This window comes from Saccopteryx leptura, chromosome 11 (assembly GCF_036850995.1).
Source record: "Saccopteryx leptura isolate mSacLep1 chromosome 11, mSacLep1_pri_phased_curated, whole genome shotgun sequence".
In the NCBI taxonomy this organism is placed as follows: Eukaryota; Metazoa; Chordata; class Mammalia; order Chiroptera; family Emballonuridae; genus Saccopteryx; species Saccopteryx leptura.
The window spans coordinates 72824859-72831046 of record NC_089513.1 but is presented as its reverse complement, the minus strand read 5'-3'; the positions used below and the strand labels follow the sequence as shown (position 1 = coordinate 72831046).

Sequence of the window (6188 nt, the reverse complement as noted above, 5' to 3'; positions counted from 1 at the left end):
ACCCATAGGGTGCAAACTGTGGTGGAATCATAATGGTTATTATGTCATTGCCTGTGATCCAAAGTGGATAAATTGTAGTTTTCTGAATCTGATAAAGAGAAAGTAGGAAGATGTATTCATCAACATAGAAATATCAAGATACCTACCTTGTGTACCTAGAGCCATGCAGTTGTATCCCTAAAGAATATAGCTCTTGGGAAATCAAGGGCGGTTGTTAACTGCACTGGGAAGATGCTTGCAAGGAAATTAAGTAAGCATAGAGCAGAGAGTTCAAGTGAGGAAAGCCTCTACTAGAAATCCCCGGAAAATTCACCGGTAAGTGTTTAAAGACAATGAGTGATAAAATGTCTGCATGAGAAGATCTGATGATTAATTCCAAGGGCAAGCGCCCTGATGGGACAAGTAGCTGGTAAGAAAAGTTACAGTGTTTCCGAGAAACCAAAGACTTAAGTTGGAAGCTACACTTTGGTTTCTATATCCCATATCCAGAGCATGACTCTCAGGCTCACACAGTAATGCTCAGAAGTGAAAGTACAAGTCAGCTCAAAAATAAATAAGAATAACCTTCCAAGAAATAAAGCAGTCACATGACTAGACATCCAGTGTATATTTTCTATCAAATATGTAAACATGGAATACAGATACGAATACAATATCTATAACATAATAGAAATATTCATAAATAACTATATATTTTTAGTTATCACATATTTATCACTTGGGAGCATGTAATCTGATTAAGAAAATGGAATATGCATGTAGATGGTTAGATCATACACAAGACAGACTTTACTGACGTAAAAGGTTAAAATGTCGTAAAGCTAAGGACTGTTTCTTAAGGAATCTCTGAATCCCCCGGTGGTGCACATAGATCATCAGGGTCATGTATATAATTAATATCATTCTTTTTTTTTTTTCTTGTGGGAGAGACAGAGAGAGTCAGAGAGAGGGACAGACAGACAGACAGGAAGGGAGAGAGATGAGAAACATCAATTCTTCATTGAAGCTCCTTAATTGTTCATTGATTGCTTTCTCATATGTGCCTTGACCGTGGAGCTACAGCAGATGGAGTGACCCCTTGCTCGAGCCAGTGACCTTGGGCTCAAGCTGGTGAGCCTTGCTCAAACCAGATGAGCTCACGCTCAAGCTGGCGACCTCGGGGTCTCGAACCTGGGTCCTCCACATCCCAGTCCAGCGCTCTATCCACTGAGTCACCACCTCAGTGGACAGGCTGATATCATTCTTATTGATAAAGAAATATAGTGTTAAGCACCTCATAGGTATCTACACATTTTATTTTCATAGAAATTATATGAGATGCGTATTGGTATTATCCACATTATACTGGCTAGGAAACAGAGGCACAGAGTAGTTGAGTAACCTACCAAGATGCCATAGGCAATACATTGTAAAGTCAATGATTAAAACCGGGCAGACTGACACAGGGAACTGGAAAACTTGGTCCACAGTTTGGGAATCAGCTCTCCGCTAATAGACACACCCTATAGACATGTATGGTATGAATGAACACCAGTAACATATAAATATGTTGGGAATGTATCTCTTCATAGGACAACACAATGTCGGCCCTAAAGGTTGGCTTGGAGGACAGTGCCCTTCAGCTCTATGTTAAATTCTTTAAACCAACCTGAAATAGCCAAAGGCAACTTTTGCTCTTTAAATGCAAGTGTGAAATCAGCAATCTAGGGTAGCTTTCCAAGCAAGTTCCCAGACCTTAGCGTCTTCTGTTTTGAAATTTGGGAGGTGCCAGTGGTGCTGGGTTATAATGGAAGACTTGTAATTTTTGGATTCGCAGAATCCTTCACATGCATTCGGTCAGCCGTCATTCGTACACCCATTGGTCCATCCTATCAGTGTCGCTTGCACATCTAATAGGGGTCAGAGATGCTGCGAGGCATTGGGGAGATCAACACGAAAGGGTGGTTCTTTGCTGAGTCAGTCCGGGTACCGCATAAATGTTTGATGAGTGCTGGATGAATGGACGTATCGAGGGCACTGAATGTTTAAGTTGAAGTGGATGGAAAAATCATTCTCTGTGCTCTTTTCCCTTCACGTGAAAAATGAGAGCACAGGATAAAGAATTTTAATATATCCCCTGGATAAGTTCATGGTTTGACCCGATAGTGAAGAACAGACTCCTAAAACATATACAACATGGAGATGCCAGGCCAAGAGTGTTATGTGAGAGCGATAGTTGGTCGAGATTATTTTTGTTTCTTTGTTTCCCACACTGAATACTTTATTGCTGATGACATTTTTCTTTACCTAGGCAGCCTTTTATATATATATATATAAATGGCTCATGCCATTTGTTCAAATTATATTTCTTATTGAAACTTGGACTGGTTTGTGACATGAATCAGAAGGAGAGAGATAGGGTCAGAGTCAAGCAGAGAAAAACAGAAACAGACAGACAGACAGACACACACACACACACCAGGCAAAGAGGAGCTTACCGAGTCACTAAGGGCCAGTATCCATTATTGAAGCAAAGAGCAAAGAATGCAAATTTGAGAGTTAATTGTACCTGAGTATTGATAAGCAGAATCTACTGTATCCCTGCAGGCATCTCTCCTGTCTGCAGCTCAGCTACGGAGCTAAGTTTAAACAGTCTCACTCTGTTATCGATGGCTGTATTGGCTCGTCCTGACTACCAGAAGAGATGACTTAAATCTCTGAGCTCAGGAACAAGATCTTCAAACAGAAATGACGAAAAAGAGACACAGACCAGAAGCAGGTGGTGCAGGAGGTAAAAAAGTGGAGGAGAAACTCTACTTTATACACACCGTTTTATATTTCCCACTGACGTGTCACTGCGTTTTTAACTTTCCATTCCACTACAGACTTTGTCGTAGGAGGGTGGGCTGTTCTCTAAATTTGGGTACCCCCAAAGCACCATAACTTACTAGTTAAATGAATGTTTGTTTTCTGAATGTGTCCTGGGTTGCTCTCTTGTTATTTGGCTTGGATTTAGAGAGAGAGAAGAAGGAAAAAAAAAAAAGATTTGGGAATGATCAAGAGGAAAAGACTTGATAAATGAAAATGTTTCCAATGCGTAAACTGTGACTCCAATAGAAATTTTATGAACCTAGTGAAATGAATATAAGATCATTTGACATGTGGCCATTATGTAACCTGGGCAAGGATTCAAGTTCACTGGAAGATTTTGCAACGGAAAATAACACTGTTTGATGACTGCTAATCTCCAGTCCAGGGACCACAGTAAAGATGTTTTTTAAAGCCTGTGACTTTGAAATGCAGAAGCAGACCCAGTTAATGAATTACAGGCAGGCTGATTTTCTAACAGGTTACACGGCCAGCCTCACAATGCCAGGTCCAGTGCTCCCCTCTGCCGCACCTATACTAAAATCGAAAGAACACAGGGACAATTCGCCGGGTCCCTGCACAGGGGTGACGCGCAAATGCATGCAGCGTTCCACGTCTGTGGGGTCTGGGAAAGAGACCTAACGTCTGAGGGCAGCGCAGCGAGCCTTCCATGGCAGTGGGTCCCAAGGTCCGCTGGGTATGACTCGGTCTTCTCCGCGTGACGGAGGCTGCTCTTCTGCATTGCTGTGTGTACAAATACATCTGTTTTTCCATTGTTACACAAACAATTACCTCTCCGTGCAGTTCAGTTTACAGGGACTGTGGGAAAGGGTTGAAATGTTCTGAATGGAATGGACAGGTATCAAAGAGAAAGAGGAAGAGAGAAAGAGAGAAAGGTCCAGAAAGAGTCAGGCTGAGTGGGTCGTGGGTGTTCTGGGTCGCCATAGCCCCTTCCGCTGGGCCTTCCTCTCGGTCAGAGCTCGGTGAACTGCGATCCTCAGCCGCCCTGGCCCTGGTGTTCTGTGTGTAAATAGGGCCCCTCAGCCTAGTCTGATGCTCTCACGTGAGATTGGGAAGCAGCGATGGGGCGGATACGGCTTTGGTGGTCAGCGATGACGTATACAGATGCTGGAACGTTCGATTCCCCTCTGCTGTGACCCGTCATTAGCTTTGTGAAGGACGGAAGACGATGGGCAGGAGTGTGAAGGCGGCCACGTAGCCGGGACAGGAGGGAGCTCTCCGAGACACGGACCAGCAGAAGCCCCCGCCCCCACCCCTACCCCGGGCCCAACCTCGAGGGGGCAGCAGAACCAGCAGTCCTCCTGGGCCTCGTGAGCCCAGCAGGGGCGTAGTTTCTGGAAAGTTAGGCCGGAGTGCTTCTTGCTGTCCTCCCACTGATTTTTTACAAAACGGATTTCCTGTGTGTAAACATTCCTCATGAAGATGGAGAGCGTGGCTTCAGTTTCCTGTAGCCGAGTGGCGACAGATCTATCAATGACTGCCGAGTCTGCGAGGACCCCGGCTGCGCTCCCGGCTTTTCAGCTTTCTCCTCTTTCTTGCCTTACCGCTGCCCTTTGGAGAGGTCTTTCTAGAGAGGGCTAGAGAGATGAAAAGAATCGGGGTGTCGGTGTCTAGTTAGCAACCAGCCTCACAGTCGCAGTGAATGCCTTTGAATTAGTGGGCTCACATTAGATTTTATATATAGACACCATGTATAATGTATATCCCGTATGAGCGTGTTTTTTGCAGAAACACGTGGCTGATATTTAAACATACTCATCATCCTTTCATTTAGACACCTTCCTGAAGGGTCGTTAGGTTAGTCTTTGACTTAAAACAAACAGAACGTGTTTTACAATCCAGGAGTCACTGTGCTGATAGATCTGGCGACCTGTTCCAACGTCAAAGAGGAGGCGGACTTCTAGAGAATTTTCCTGTGTGAAAAATAGCTAAACAGGCAGCACTGAGCTAATAAATAAATAAATAAATAAGGAAGTAAGTAAATAAATAAATAAGATAACCGTGTAGCTTGCAGAAAGAAAAATGGAATAAAAGTGCAGCACGTGTCTTCAGGAGGAGCTAAAGCTGCCTGACGTCATTCAGTTTACAGTTAAGTAAGCCAACGTGCGACAATGACAGGGAAGAAAGCTCACAATAACGTTAGGTGGACTAAAAATACAATTCTATATTTACAGCCTTAACGAGATACGGAAGCACTTGAATGAGGCACGTTCTATCAGAATTACAAAGACTGGATATCACACTGGCCAGTGCACATGCTCATGAAGAGCCTTCCTGGAAAATCATGTGACTGCGTCCATGGGACCCTCTGCTATTACAGCTGCTCTATGGTCATGTAAACGGGCTCTGATTAATGAAACTCAGTTTCATCCTTGATTCTTCCAACATACCTTTTCTGAAACTGACTAGCGCCTTGACCCATTCTGCCAAAGAAAACGGTTGTTGTTTTTTATACATTTTTCTGAACTGCAAGGGGAAAAAAAATCACTAAAGATTGATTCAAGTCAAAACTTAAAAAAATGAAATCAAGCAGAGTAAAGAGCAAAGAGAGATGAGTCCATTGCCTTTGTCACTGTGGTCATTATTGGGGTGAGGGAGAACTGATTATTTAGCGCCTTGAAAGTACTTCAGTGTAAAACACCAGAAGAAATATGAGGAAGCATTATGGACAGCCATTCTCTAAGGAGCGTCAATCATGATCCAGCCAAGTGCAACCCGTAGGATTTCAGAACCGAGCTTCTGCATTTTCCGTAAGCCAGGGATAATCTGTGTTGAGTTTTAATTAAATACAATTAAGTGTCACGGAGAAGAAGATGTCCAACCCGCATTGTTAGGGAAGCGGCATGCTTTTTCTGAGAACGTATTTTAGAGGCATGGTGAGCTCATTAGACCCCATGGGGAAGCAGCTGTCGGCCATCATTGAGAACGGGAGCAGCTACCGGTGACAAGCAGGCATCTCATAAAACTTAGTAAAACATCTTAGCGGGTGTCTGAAGTTCATGTGTGTGTGAGAGTTTTGACTCAAGAACTCCATTGTTCATTTAATTTCAATGTAGCCGACGTTTTTAGAAGAGGATGCAGGAAATCACTGACAGGGACGGCCTGGATTTTTTCTCACGGACTGACAAACTCTTTCATGTGCATTCCCAACTGCGCCGGGGGGGACCCTCACACACATTCTGTCTCCATCCGCGTCAGCACCCTCATTCATTTCCAGGCTCCTGAGCACAGAGACCAAGCCTTACTCACCTGCAGGATCTCCCTGGCTTTGAGCTCCACTCACAGATTATCAATGCGCTAGTTAAAAATAACTCGTGCGT

At 43.9% G+C, this 6188-nt stretch overlaps 1 non-coding gene across 1 annotated transcript; it reads left to right on the top strand.

The window, feature by feature from the left end:
- Positions 1 to 3360: 3360 nt before the first annotated feature.
- Positions 3361 to 3467, top strand: LOC136383637 (U6 spliceosomal RNA). The gene has a single exon (XR_010747455.1). It is a non-coding gene; the product is annotated as a U6 spliceosomal RNA (small nuclear RNA).
- The last annotated feature ends 2721 nt before the right edge of the window (positions 3468 to 6188 follow it).